Below are 16,160 nucleotides of genomic sequence, written 5' to 3'. Positions count from 1 at the left end.
GATTTTGACGTCATTCTAGGGATGGACTGGTTATCTACCCATGGTGCTACCTTGGACTGCAGGGACAAGGTAGTTAAGTTCAGATATCAGGATGGGTCAGAAATCGTCTTCAAAGGAGATAGAAGGGGTACACCTAGAGGTATGATATCGGCCCTACAGGCTCGTAGGCTGCTCAGGAGGGGTTGTCAGGGTTTTCTAGCTCACGTGAGAGAGCTAGACAGTCAGGTTAGAGAGCCCGCCTCAGTGCCAGTGGTCAGAGAGTTCTTAGACGTGTTCCCAGACGAACTTCCAGGTTTACCACCTGCTAGGGAGATAGAGTTCGAGATAGAGTTAATGCCTGGGACGAGACCGATCTCTATCCCTCCCTACAGGATGGCACCAGCTGAGTTGAAAGAATTGAAAGAACAGTTGCAAGAATTGGTAGACAAGGGCTTCATCCGACCGAGTACCTCACCTTGGGGTGCTCCAGTGCTGTTTGTAAGAAAGAAGGATGGATCCCTTAGACTTTGTATCGACTACAGGCAGTTGAACAAAGTCACTACCAAGAATAGGTACCCATTGCCTAGGATCGATGATCTATTCGACCAGCTAGCCGAAGCGGGTTGTTTCTCCAAAATAGATCTAAGATCGGGGTACCATCAGCTAAGGATAAGGGATGAGGATGTGCCAAAGACGGCTTTCAGGACCAGATATGGGCATTATGAGTTCCTTGTAATGCCGTTCGGGTTAACAAACGCCCCTGCAGCATTCATGGACCTCATGAACAGAGTGTTTAGACAGTACCTGGACCACTTTGTTATTGTCTTCATAGATGATATCTTAGTGTATTCCAGGAATGCAGAGGAGCATGCCCATCATCTGAGGATAGTTCTGCAGACTTTGAGGGAACATGGCTTGTATGCCAAGTTCTCCAAGTGTGAGTTCTGGTTGAGGAGCATCTCATTCTTGGGGCATGTAGTGTCAGAGAATGGAATAGAGGTAGACCCCAAGAAAGTGGAGGCTGTGACTAACTGGCCTAGACCCACCACAGTGACTGAGATCAGAAGTTTCTTGGGTTTGGCTGGTTATTATAGGAGGTTCGTTCAGGACTTCTCAAAGATTGCAGCTCCTCTAACCAGATTGACCAGAAAGAACCAGAGGTTCGTATGGACCGACCAGTGTGAAGAGAGTTTCGAGGAGCTTAAGAAAAGGTTGACTTCAGCACCAGTGTTAGCTCTGCCAACTAGCAATGAGGACTTCACAGTGTTCTGTGATGCATCCAGAGTAGGTTTGGGTTGTGTGTTGATGCAGAATGGCAAGGTGATCGCTTATGCTTCTAGACAGCTGAAGAGGCATGAGTTGAATTACCCCACACACGATCTTGAGATGGCAGCAGTCATCTTTGCACTCAAGATGTGGAGGCATTACCTCTATGGGGTAAAATGTGAGATCTTCACAGATCATAAGAGCCTGCAGCACATCTTGAGTCAGAGAGATTTGAATTTGAGACAGAGGAGATGGGTAGAACTGCTCAGTGACTATGATTGCAGAATCCAGTACCATCCGGGTAAGGCGAATGTTGTGGCAGACGCCCTAAGCCGGAAGTCACTAGGCAGTTTATCCCACATCACGGCAGAGAGGAGACCGGTGGTGAAGGAGTTTTACAAGCTCATGAATGAAGGTCTACAGTTAGAGTTGTCTGGTACAGGTGCTTTGATTGCACAGATGAGAGTGACACCCGTGTTTCTGGAGCAGGTGGCTCAGAAACAGCATGAGGACCCAGAGTTAGTGAAGATTGCCAGGACTGTTCAGTCAGGCAATGATAGTGAGTTCAGATTTGACGGTAAAGGGATCCTCCGCTATGGGAGCAGATTATGTGTACCAGATGACATAGGGCTCAAGGTAGACATTATGAGAGAAGCTCATAATGCAAGATACAGCGTTCACCCCGGAGCCACCAAGATGTATCAAGATTTAAAGAAGGTTTATTGGTGGCCAGCGATGAAGAAAGAAGTGGCACAGTTTGTGTCCGCCTGCGAAGTATGTCAGAGGGTGAAGCTGGAACATCAGAAGCCGGCTGGAATGCTTAACCCGCTACCTATTCCAGAGTGGAAATGGGAGAATATAGCTATGGACTTCGTAGTGGGGTTACCGGCAGCGTCCAACAGATTGGACTCCATATGGGTGATTGTGGACAGACTCACCAAATCTGCTCACTTCATCCCTGTCAGGAGTGGCTATTCTGTGGACAAGTTAGCGCAGGTGTATGTAAACGAGATTGTCAGACTGCATGGGGTTCCCGTTTCTATAGTGTCGGATAGAGGACCCCAGTTCACCTCCAGGTTTTGGCGGAGTCTGCAGGATGCCATGGGTACCAGGTTGGATTTTAGCACTGCCTTCCATCCACAGACAGACGGACAGTCAGAGAGGACCATCCAGACCATAGAAGATATGCTAAGAATGTGTGTGCTGGACTTTGGCGGTTCTTGGAGGCAGCATCTACCTTTGGTGGAGTTTGCCTACAATAACAGTCATCATGCTAGCATCGGGATGGCTCCATATGAAGCTTTATATGGAAGGAAGTGCAGGTCACCTGTTTGCTGGGAGGAAGTTGGAGAAAAGGCCTTGGCAGGGCCTGAGTTAGTAGAGATCACCAGCAGGGTGGTACCCATCATCAGAGAGAGAATCAAGACGGCTGCGAGCAGACAGAAGAGTTATGCAGACATCTGCAGAAGACTAGTAGAGTTTCAGGAGGGGGATCAGGTATTGCTCAAGGTGTCTCCAATGAAGGGAGTGGTTCGCTTCGGGAAGAAAGGTAAACTAGCCCCACGATACATCGGACCCTTTGAAATCTTGCAAAAGATTGGGAATGTGTCGTACAAGCTAGATTTACCTGCTTCGATGGAAAGAATCCATCCGGTTTTCCATGTTTCCATGTTAAAGAAGTATGTGTCAGATCCGAGCAAGGTTCTTAGTGAGCCTGATGTAGAGATCCAAGAGGATCTCACCTATGTTGAGCAGCCAGTACGGATCATAGACACCCAAATCAGAAAGTTAAGAAACAAGGAAATCCCGATGGTGAAAGTCCTTTGGAACCACCACAATTTAGAAGAATGCACTTGGGAGACACGGGAGTCTATGCTCCGGCAATATCCCCACCTCTTTTAAGGTTAGTCCCTATGTGTTTTATATGTATGTCATGTTGTTTGTTATGCTATGTACTAGTCGAGGAACATTCGGGGACGAATGTTCTTAAGGGGAGGAGAATGTAATACCCGGCTAGACTCCGGTATCGGAATCCCTACCGTCCGGTGGGATCTCGAACGTCGGAAATCTCTAGAAGGGTAAGAACATGTTTTATAAAATGTTTTCATGTATTTTAATATTTTAAGTATGAAAGAAAATGAGTTTTTACATGAAAATAGCATTGGAGGAAAACCCAGGTTCGGCCGCCGAAAAGCAGGTTCGGCCGCCGAACATGCATGCATTTTGGAGGCACGTTAGGCCCCCGAAAGCATGAGTGAGGGAAGTCAAGGTTCGGCCGCCAAAAGTCAAGTTCGGCCGCCGAACATTGCATGGATGCGGAGGCACATTCGGCCCCCGAACGTGGCCTGGCCAGCCACCTATAAAAGGGTCCCTTAGCCGAAAATGGGCGAGCTTTTTCTCCCCATTTCGGCCAAGGTGAGCATTCCGCCATCTTTCCCCAATCTTGAGTTTTTCCTTCCTTTTTCCATGATCTTTACAAGTTTATAACTTTGGTTTTGAAGATCTTTGAGCTTAGAACGAGTTTTGGAGCTTGGAGACCAAAAGTTGGAACTTCTCCCATCTCCAAGTTTAGATCTCCTCAACCCTCGATCTTCAAGAGGTAAGGGCCGATCTTAAACTCCTTATATGTTTTAAAGAAGTTTTAAGAAGTTTTATGGGGTAGAAAAGCATGTTTAAGTTAGTTGAGCTATGTTAGGTTTTATGTGATTTTTGAACAATGTAGCTTGTTATGTGTTGTTTGAAGTGTTGTAGTTGGGGTATATGATAGCTTGAGACCCCTAGGTGTAATGTATGTGAGGTATGCATGTTTTAGAACTAGTTTTTGCATGATTTGTGGGTTTGGAGGCGAAAATGCACAAAGGAGCCAAGTTTCTGCCCTTTTGGCAGAAACCAGGTTCGGCAGCCGAAGGCACTTTCGGCCGCCGAACATGGCTGGGGAGGCAGGCCTTTCGGCTGCCGAAGTTGCCCCCGAAAAGAGACTTTCGTCTCTGTCTGGGACTTTCGGCCGCCGAAGGTGCCGCCGAACCTACCTGAGTTTCGTCTCTGTCCAGGACTTTCGGCCGCCGAAGGTGCCGCCGAAAGTGCCCTGTTCAGCCACTTCATGCATATCTCTATGTGATATTTTCAGGATGTTTTAGGGGGTTTTTGGGGAGTTTATTAGAGTTATGTTTATATATGTTTGGTCCCTCATTGGAGTCCACCTGTGTAGGTTCGGACCCGAGGAACCGAGGACCTCAGCAGTGAAATAGCTGCTTCAGAGTCTGTAAAGCTTCAGCCAGATGTGAGTGGAATGAACCTTAAGTTTTTAAATAAATGAAATATAAATGTTTTGGAGCATGTTCATGCATCATATATGCCATGTGATATGTTAGGATTGTTTGCATTAGAATTCACGAATATGTTGCATTGCATAATATGATGTGGATGCGGATTGGCTATTGGATGATCCTCTAGTCCTCCTATGGTATGATATGATGATGATACGGTACGGATTGCCAGTGAGGCCCATTCTACGCCCCTGGACTATGTTAAGAGAAAGACCAGTGAGGCCCATTCTACGCCCCTGGCATATCGGAATGTTATGTTATGTTATGTATGTAAGAGAAAGACCAGTGAGGCCCATTCTACGCCCCTGGCACGATTGGACTATGTTGAGGACTATAGGTGACAATACCATCCTTATGTGATATGTTTGTGATGTGTTGCATTTCATGGAAGCATGAAATATTTAATATATGTTTTTCTCTATTCTGCTCACTGGGCTTTATAGCTCACCCCTCTCCCCTAACCCCAGATGTGCAGGTACAGGGTAGACCAGGAGGTTAGCCAGAGTATGAAGTGATGTTATGTAATAGTTAGATTGTGGACATGACAATTGTATTATGATGTAATGTAAAAGTGTTTTAAGTTATGTTATGTAATTTGAATATTGAGGATAGAGTTGTGCTTGACCAATACAGATTGTTAATCCCATTTGTATGTACATGGTCTTTGTGATATGAGATATGAGGTTATGTTTCAGCCAAGCTTATGTATGATGAGATACCCCATTGGAGCATTTGATGAAGGCTCCAGTGGAGGTTTATGATATGTTTATGTTTATGTACAGGTTGAGCTTGGTTGTTATATGAGAATGTTTACAGGTTTATGAGTTTTGTTGATCATGTATGGGATTTACAGGTTTACAGGATATATGTCAGGCTTGCTACGGGTCCCGGCGGCCTTACGCCGATCTGGATCCTAGCGCCGGTAGCGGTCCGGATTTCCGGGCTGTTACATTCACCTTTTGTTACAAGTTTGGGTTGTATGGTCTTAGTATCCTCAGATTCTGTTGTCACTTATGGAAATAAGAAGATCGGAATGAGGACTCTCTTTAGCAGTGGCAGCTATTCTCCTATAGTCGATACCAGAATTTGTGCCATTATTGATAACTCTCAATTACAGACGTGTAAGTGGAGCTCTGGTCATCACCCTCCTATGATTTGTTTTTCTTTAGTGTTTTTCCTCTTTTAGCCATTTGGTTTTCTTCTCACCTTGGCTTTGTCCCTACTTCTAATTTATGGCTTCATCCCTCTTCTCTCTTAGCTCGGTTGAAATAGCAAGATCTGAGAGATGCACTTTTAAAGGAACCTTTGATCTTCAGTGTGTTGTTTAGCCTTACGGGCACTATTGATGGTTCTCCTTCTGCCGAATCTTCTTCCTCTCTTCTAGATCTGGTGTTTTGATCAAGTTTTTTAGGGTGCATGTTATCTTTTTTAGGGTTTTGCCTCTAGAAGGTTTTTTGTCGAATGTTGGCTGCCAAGTTTTCTGTGTTTAGTGCCCCTCGGCTACTACTTTGGCACTGCAAGAAGCTCCTCCAAATACTTCTGTTAGGGTGAAGGTTCTTATTTTTGCATATGGGCTGGGCTGTTTTTATTGGACCTTGTAGTTTATCTTTTCATCTTTTTGCAGTTTGTAGCCTTTTTCAGTTTGTTTGGACTTTAGTTGAAGGCTTTAATGAAATCTCTTATCTTTGGACAAAGAAAAAAAATTAACATCATTGTCACCCTACTACATTAGTCACACGATAATGGCACCATACCACTCTTTTCTTTTACACTAAAGATATGCTAGCTTTGGTTGTTTTGTAAATGGTGCCGATGTTCAGTGGACTCTATAGAATACAATAGGCCTCATGCTTATACTCTCCATCTTTATGTGGGCACTTGCTGCTCGATCTCATTCTTTGCCGCCTTCTTCTAAATCCAAACATAACTTCAATTGAGATTTGGAATGACTTGGATGAAAAGAAGCTATCAACAACATAATGCGAGTTGAAGGTTCATAGACTTTTAGATTTAAGGAGATATATGTTGATTGATGATGGAGAGAGTCTTGTTAAGGTTCCAGTGGAGAGGATTGTAAAAGAGTGATTGGGATATGAAAAGGGGTGAACTTAAAGAAGGATATAATTAATTTGATTTTGAATAATAGATTATCATGCCAAAAACTAAAAAATTGGATTAAAATGTAAAAACTCGCAAAGATTTAAGTTTTTAATATCAATATTTTTTGGGTAAACTGCAATTTAATCCATCTAGTTTAGTGAAATACAACCTTTCGTCCCTCTGTTTTAAAAAACCTTCAATTTAATCCTTCACATTTAAAAAAACTGCAAAATAATCCCTACCATCAAATTTTCAGTTAACCTTCCATTTATTTTAATGAAAATGACTAAACTACCCTTTAAGTAAAAAAACTCAACCAAACAGTATTCACTCCATCCCAACACAGAAGAAGAAGGAGGAGGAGGAGGAGGAGGAGAAGGAGGAGAAAGGATTGGGAGAAGAATGTAACGACCCGAAAATCCGGACCGCTACCAGCGCTAGGATCCAGATCGGCTTAAGGCCGCTAGGACCCATAGCAAGCCAAACATACATCCTGTATACCTGTTTAATCCCATACATGATCAACACATACATAAAATTTTGAACTTCTCTTTTCATTCATTCACCAAACTCAACCTGTGCATGCACTATACATAAACATAATTATTAACCTCTCACTGGAGTCCGCAACAATGCTCCACTTGGGTAACATAACATGCATTAAGTTTGGTCTACATAAAACATCATTAAAACCATGTACTCAAGGGGATTAACAACATACTGGGGTCAGGCACAATTCTATCCTCAACAACACTATTACATTACATAACTATTCAATACTTTACATTTCATCATGTCCACATCTAACTATTACATAACATAATTTTACTCTTCTTGACCTCCTGGCCTATCCCGTACCTGCAAACCTGGGGGATTAGGGAAATGGGGTGAGCTACTAGAGCCCAGTGAGCAGAATAATAAAACATTTCATTAAAAGTTCATGCTATCATGAAATGCATCATAACACAAACATATCATATCAAGGATGGACTTGTCACCAGTAGCCCTCTACATATCCAATCGTGCCAGAATGTAAAATGGGTCCTGGTCTTTCACTTAAGCATAACATTCCAAAGTGCCAGAACATAGAATGGGTCCTGGTCTTTCTCTTACATAGTGCCAGCGAACGTAGAATGGGTCCCACTGGTCTTTCATTCCATACTGTACATATCATATCATCACATCATAAATCGAGGGCTATGGATCATCCAATATCCATCCACACCAACATAATCATATGCAATGCAACATATTCGTGAATTCTAGTGCAAACAACCTATTATATAACATGGCAATTATGATGCATGAATCATGCTAAAACCTTTATTATTTGCTTAAAAATATAAAGAGTCATTCTACTCACCTTTGGCTAGCTCTGACAAGACTCTGAAGCAGCTGACTCACTGCTGGGGGCCTCGGTTCCTCGGGTCCGAACCTACACAGGTGGACTTAAATGAGGGACCTAACATACTAGAATATGACTCTAAAATACTCCCTAAAAACCCCCCTAAAACACCTTAAAACAATCATAGAAATCATGCAAAGGAGGGCTGGACAGGGCACTTTCAGCGGCAGGTTCGGCGGCCGAAAGGCCCTCTAGAGCCGAAAGTCATGCACCTTCGGCGGCACTTTCGGCGGCCAAAGGTTCCCTCCAGATACGAAACTCATGCATGTTCGGCGGCACCTTCGGCGGTCGAAACTCCCTTCCAAAGCCGAAAGTCCACTTTCGGGGGCAGGGTTTGGCAGCCAAAAGTTGGCCTCCACAGGCAGGTTCGGCGGCTGAAAGAGCCTTTGGCTGCCGAACCTGAGTTCTCCCAAAGGGGCAGAAACTCAGCTCCAACATGCACAAAAGCCTCCCAACTCATTCAACATGCATTTACCTAGTCTACAACATGCAAACTCAAGCCAACAAGCACATAAGGGTCTCAAACTAACTTAAACTCCAACCAAAACACATCAAACAACCCACATTATCCATAAACACAACATAAACCAAAAACTCAACATAAACCTAATCATGCATTTCTACCCCATAGATCTTCATAAAACTTGTTTAAAACATATAAGGAAGGTCGGATCTAAGCTTCTTGAAGATCGAGAGGAAAGACGATCCTAGCTTGGAGATGGGGAGAAATCAACTCTTTGGTCTCCAAGCTTCAAAACTTGCTCTTTTGCTCAAATATCTTCAAACCAAGTGAAAACTCATAAGAAAATCATGAAGATTCGAAGGAAGAAGCTCAAAATCGATGAGGGACGGCGGAGCACTCACCTTGGCCGAAAATGGGGAGAAAAGCTCACCTGTTCGGACATGGGGACCCCTTTATAGGTGGCTGGCAAGGCCACTTTCGGGGGCCTAACGTGCCTCCGCATGCATGCCATGTTCGGCGGCCGAACCTGGACTTCCCTCACTCATGCCTTCGGGGGCCTAAAGCACTCCCGAAATGCATGCATGTTCGGCAGCCGAACTTGAGGTTCGGCGGCAGAACCTGGGTCTTCCTTCAAGGCTATTTTCATACAAAACTCATTTCCTTTCTTGCTTAAAACCATAAAATACATTAAAACATTTTAGGAAAACATGGTTTTACCCTTCTAGAGATTTCCGACATCCGAGATTCCACCAGACGGTAGGAATTCCGATACTGGAGTCTAGCCGGGTATTATATTCTTCCCCCCTTAAGAACATTCGTCCCCGAATGTTCACCAAACAAACATAACATGGCATAAAACATAAACATTCACATAAAACACATAACACTTACTTTAAAAGAGATGAGGATATTGCTGGAGCATGGACTCCCGTGTCTCCCAGGTACACTCCTCAATGTTGTGGTGATTCCAAAGGACTTTCACCATCGGGATTTCCTTGTTTCTCAACTTTCTAATCTGGGTGTCTATGATCCGCACTGGCTGCTCAACATAGGTGAGATCTTCTTGGATCTCCACATCAGGCTCACTAAGAACCTTGCTCGGATCTGACACGAACTTTCTTAATATGGAAACATGGAAAACCGAATGGATTCTCTCCATAGAAGCAGGTAAGTCCAACTTATACGATACATTCCCGATCTTTTGCAAGATTTCAAAGGGTCCGATGTACCGTGGAGCTAGCTTACCTTTCTTTCTGAACCGAATCACCCCTTTCATTGGAGACACTTTGAGCAATACCAAATCCCCCTCCTGAAACTCTACTAGCCTTCTGTGGACATCTGCATAACTCTTTTGTCTGCTTGCAGCAGTCTTGATCCTTTCTCTGATTATGGGCACCACTTTGCTGGTGATCTCTACAAGCTCAGGCCCTGCCAAGGCTCTTTCTCCAACTTCCTCCCAACAGACAGGCGACCTGCACTTCCTCCCATATAAAGCTTCATAGGGAGCCATTCCTATGCTAGCATGATGGCTGTTATTGTAGGCAAACTCTACCAAAGGTAGATGCTGCCTCCAAGAACCGCCAAAATCCAGCACACACACTCTGAGCATATCCTCTATTGTCTGGATGGTCCTCTCTGACTGTCCGTCCGTCTGAGGATGGAAAGTAGTGCTAAAATCCAACTTGGTATCCATAGCGTTCTGCAGACTCCGCCAAAACCTGGAGGTGAACTGGGGCCCTCTATCAGACACTATTGAAATAGGAACCCCATACAGCCTGACAATCTCATCTACATACACCTGCGCCAACATGTCTACAGAATAGCCACTCCTGACAGGGATGAAGTGAGCAGATTTGGTCAATCTGTCCACAATCACCCATATGGAGTCCAATCTGTTGGACGCCGTCGGTAAGCCCACCACGAAGTCCATAGCTATATTCTCCCATTTCCACTCTGGAATAGGTAGTGGGTTAAGCATTTCAGCCGGCTTCTGATGTTCCAGCTTCACCCTCTGACATATTTCGCAGGCTGACACAAACTGTGCCACTTCTCTCTTCATAGCTGGCCACCAATACACTCTCTTCAGATCTTGATACATTTTGGTGGCTCCAGGGTGAACACTGTATCTGGCATTATGAGCTTCCCTCATAATGTCTCCCTTCAGTCCCACGTCATCTGGTACACACAATCTATTCCCATAGCGGAGGATCCCCTTACTGTCAAATCTGAATTCTTCGTTCTTGCCTGACTGAACAGTCCTGGCAATCTTCACTAACTCTGGGTCCTCGTGCTGTTTCTGAGCCACCTGCTCCAGAAATATGGGTGCCACTCTCATCTGGGCTATCAAAGCACCTGTACCAGACAACTCCAACTGTAGACCTTCATTAATGAGCTCGAAGAACTCCCTCACTACTGGCCTCCTCTCTGCTGAAATATGGGACAAACTGTCAAGTGATTTCCGGCTTAAGGCGTCTGCCACAACATTCGCCTTACCCGGATGGTACTGGATCTTGCAATCATAGTCACTGAGCAGTTCTACCCATCTTCTCTGCCTCAAATTCAGCTCTCTCTGACTCAGGATGTACTGCAGGCTTTTATGATCCGTGAAGATCTCACATTTTACCCTATAAAGGTAATGCCTCCACATCTTGAGTGCAAGGATTACCGCTGCCATCTCTAGGTCATGTGTAGGGTAATTCAACTCGTGCTTCTTCAGCTGCCTAAAAGCATAAGCAATCACCCTTTCATTCTGCATCAGCACACAACCCAGTCCCACACGGGACGCATCACAATACACTGAGAAGTCTTCATTACTAGTTGGCAGAGCTAACACTGGTGCTGAAGTCAACCTCTTCTTGAGCTCCTCAAAGCTCTCTTCACACTGGTCGGTCCACACAAACCTCTGGTTCTTCTTAGTCAGTCTGGTCATAGGAGCTGCAATCTTAGAGAAGTCCATGATGAACCTCCTGTAGTAACCTGCCAAACCCAAGAAGCTCTTGATCTCTGTCACTGTAGTGGGTCTAGGCTAGTTAGCTACAGCTTCCACTTTCTTGGGGTCTACCTCGATTCCATTTTCTGACACAACGTGCCCCAAGAATGAAATGCTCCTCAGCCAGAACTCACACTTGGAGAACTTGGCATACAAGCCATGTTCCCTCAAGGTCTGCAGAACTAACCTCAGATGATGGGCATGCTCCTCTGCATTTCTGGAATACACTAAGATATCATCTATGAAGACAATAACGAAGTGATCCAGGTATTGACTGAAAACTCTGTTCATGAGGTCCATGAATGCTGCAGGGGCATTGGTTAACCCGAATGGCATCACAAGGAACTCATAGTGCCCATATCTGGTCCTGAATGCTGTCTTCGGCACATCCTCTTCTCTTATCCTCAGCTGATGATACCCCGATCTCAGATCTATTTTGGAGAAACAACCTGCTCCTGCTAGTTGGTCGAATAGATCGTCGATCCTTGGCAACGGGTACTTATTCTTGGTAGTGACCTTGTTCAACTGTCTGTAGTCGATACAAAGTCTGAGGGATCCATCCTTCTTTTTCACAAATAGCATTGGAACACCCCAAGTTGAGGTACTCGGTCGGATGAAGCCTCTATCTACCAACTCTTGCAATTGCTCCTTAAGCTCCTTCAATTCTGCTGGTGCCATCCTGTAGGGAGGGATAGAGATAGGTCTGGTTCCAGGCATCAATTCAATTTCGAACTCTATTTCCTTAGCAGGTGGTAAACCTGGCAGCTCGTCTGGGAAAACGTCTAAGAACTCACTGACCACGGGCACTGAGGCGGGCTCTCTAACATGACTATCCAGCTCTCTCACATGAGCTAGAAAACCCTGACAACCCCTCCTGAGTAGCCTACGAGCCTGAAGGGCTGATATCAAACCTCTAGGTGTACTCCCCCTGTCTCCTCTGAAGACAACCTCTGACCCATCCTGACATCTGAACTTGACTACCTTGTCTCTGCAGTCCAAGGTAGCACCATGGGTAGATAGCCAATCCATCCCTAGAATGACGTCAAAATCTGTCAAATCTAGAACTACAAGGTCGGCAGAAAGGCATCTCCCCTCAACAAAAACTGGACTATACTGGCAGACTGACTCTGCCACTGATGGGTCACACTTGGGTCCACTGATGTAACGACCCGAAAATCGGACCGCTACCGGCGCTAGGATCCAGATCGGCTTAAGGCCGCCGGGACCCGTAGCAAGCCTGACATGTAACCTGTGAACCTGTTCAATCCCATACATGATCAACAATCATACATAAAAATTTAAAACTTTTCTTTTCCTCATACACCAAACTCAACCTGTGCATGCACTATACATAGCATAACTTAAACATTAATCCCTCTGTGGGATCTCATCATTTGCCCCAACGGGCGATACCTCAGAAGTTGAGTTGGTAAAACATAAACATCAATAGACATCAAGATCATGTATATAACAAAAAGGGATTACAACAGACTATAGTCAAGCACACTTCTAAACCTTAATCTCATCATTACATAACATGGCTAAACATAACATTAAATCATTACATAATTTGTCATGTCCACTTTCTATCTATTACAAAACAAGGACTTCTTTACTCTTGCTGACCTCCTGGTCTACCCTGAACCTGCAAGCCTGGGGGTTAAGGGAGAGGGGTGAGCTACAAGAGCCCAGTGAGCAGAATAATAAAACAATTTAAAACATATGATAACATGGAATGCATCACAACACAGCTAATCACATCAAGGATGAATTTGTCACCAATAGTCCCCTACATGGACCAACTGTGCCAGGGGCGTAGAATGGGCCTCACTGGTCTTTCTCTTACATAACATAACATAACATGGTCCAACTGTGCCAGGGGCGTAGAATGGGCCTCACTGGTCTTTCTCTTACATAGTGCCAGGGGCGTAGAATGGGCCTCACTGGTGTTCCGTACCATATCATCATCATCATAGCATAGGGGGACTAAAGGATCATTCAACATTCATCCACATCATCAAACATATTATGCAATGCAACATATTCGTGAGTCTAATGCAAACACCCTAGTATATTTCATGGCATTCATGATGCGTGAATCATGCTAAAACTGATTTATTTATTTAGAAGCATAAAGAGTTATTCCACTCACCTCTGGCTGAAGCTCTACTGACTCTGAAGTGACTGACTCACTGCTGGGGTCCTCGGTTCCTCGGGTCCGAACCTACACAGGTGGACTCAAGTGAGGGACCAAACATACATGAACATAACTCTAAACTACTCCCCAAAAACCCCCTAAAATACCTCAAAACAATCATGCAAAAACATGCAAAGGAAGGCTGGACAGGGCAGGTTCGGCGGCACCTTCGGCGGCCGAAAGTCCTTCCAGAGCCGAAAGTCAGGCACTTTCGGCGGCACCTTCGGCGGCCGAAAGTCCCAGACAGAGACGAAAGTCTCTTTTCGGGGGCAAGCTTCGGCAGCCGAATGCTGCCTCCACAAAGGGGTTCGGCGGCCGAAAGTTCCTTCGGCTGCCGAACCTGGTTTCTCCCAAATGGGCAGAAACTTGGTTCAAATGAACCTCTTGCCTCCCAAAACCTCAAATCATGCATAAACTTGTTCTAAAACATGCATACATATCATACATCACACCTAGGGGTCTCAAACTATCAAATACCCCAACTACAACACTTCAAACATGCCACATTGCTAAAAAACATAACATTAACTCAAAAACCTAACTATGAGCTAAACATGCCTTCTACCCCATAGATCTTGCATAAAACTTACTTTAAACATAAAATGAGCTTAAGATCGGCTCTTACCTCTTGAAGATCGAGAGAGAGACGTCTTAAACTCGGAGGTGGGAGATTTTGAGTTTTTGAACCTCAAAGCTCCAAAACTTGCTTTAAAACTCAAAAATCTTCAAAACAATGTAAAAGCTTGTGAAAATCTTGAAAGATTTAAAGGAAATAACTCAAGGATGGTGAGGAACGGCGGAAAAGCTCACCTTGGCTGAAAATGGGGAAAAGCTCGCCCGTTTTCGGCTAAGGGACCCTTTTCTAGTGGCTGGCCAGGCCACGTTCGGGGGCCGAAAGTGCCTCCGCATGCATGCCATGTTCGGCGGCCGAACTTGAGGTTCGGCGGCCGAACCTGGACTTTCCTCACTTATGCCTTCGGGGGCCTAAAGCACTCCCGAAGTGCATGCATGTTCGGCGGTCGAACTTTGAGTTTCGGCGGCCGAACCTGAGTTTCCTCCAAGGGTGTTTTTCATTCAAAAACTCATTTCCTCTTTACTTAAAATTATTAAAAACATTAAAACATTTCATGAAAACATGGTTTTACCCTTCTAGAGGTCTCCGACATCCGAAATTCCACCGGACGGTAAGAATTCTGATACCGAAGTCTAGCCGGGTATTACATTCTCCCCCCCTTAAGAACATTCGTCCCCGAATGTTCCTCAACTAGCACATGCATAGTGTCATCACAACATAAACATAACACACATGAAACATACAAGAACTAACCTTAGAAAAGATAAGGGTATTGCTGGAGCATGGACTCCCGTGTCTCCCAAGTGCATTCCTCCAAATTGTGGTGGTTCCATAGGACTTTCACCATCGGGATTTCCTTGTTCCTCAATTTCCTGATCTGGGTGTCTAGGATCCGTACTGGCTGCTCAACATAGGTGAGATCCTCTTGGATCTCCACATCAGGCTCACTAAGAACCTTGCCCGGATCTGACACAAATTTCCTCAACATTGAAACATGGAAAACCGGATGGATTCTTGCCATTGAAGCAGGTAAATCCAGCTTGTACGACACATTCCCAATCTTTTGCAAGACTTCAAAGGGTCCGATGTATCGTGGGGCTAGTTTACCTTTCTTCCCAAAGCGAACCACTCCTTTCATTGGAGACACCTTGAGCAATACCAGATCCCCCTCCTGAAACTCTACTTGCCGTCTGCGGATGTCTGCATAACTCTTCTGTCTGCTTGCAGCAGTCTTGATTCTCTCCCTGATTATGGGTACCACCCTGCTGGTGATCTCTACTAGCTCAGGCCCTGCCAAGGCCTTTTCTCCAACCTCTTCCCAGCAAACAGGTGATCTGCACTTCCTTCCATATAAAGCTTCATATGGGGCCATCCCGATACTAGCATGATGGCTGTTATTGTAGGCAAACTCCACCAAAGGTAGATGCTGCCTCCAAGAACCGCCAAAGTCCAGTACACACATTCTAAGCATATCCTCGATAGTCTGGATGGTCCTCTCCGACTGTCCGTCCGTCTGTGGATGGAAAGCAGTGCTAAAATCTAATCGGGTACCCATGGCGTTCTGCAGACTCCGCCAAAACCTAGAGGTGAACTGGGGTCCTCTATCAGACACTATCGAAACAGGAACCCCATGCAGCCTGACGATCTCATCTACATACACCTGCGCCAACTTGTCCACAGAGTAGCCACTCCTGACAGGGATGAAGTGAGCAGATTTGGTGAGTCTGTCCACAATCACCCATATGGAGTCCAATCTGTTGGACGTCGCCGGTAACCCCACTACGAAGTCCATAGCTATGTTCTCCCATTTCCATTCTGGAATAGGTAGCGGGTTAAGCATTCCAGCCGGCTTCTGATGTTC

Source organism: Manihot esculenta, chromosome 10 (assembly GCF_001659605.2).
Source record: "Manihot esculenta cultivar AM560-2 chromosome 10, M.esculenta_v8, whole genome shotgun sequence".
Classification (NCBI taxonomy): Eukaryota; Viridiplantae; Streptophyta; class Magnoliopsida; order Malpighiales; family Euphorbiaceae; genus Manihot; species Manihot esculenta.
The sequence above is the reverse complement of the archived record's forward strand: the minus strand, read 5'-3'. Positions refer to the sequence as shown.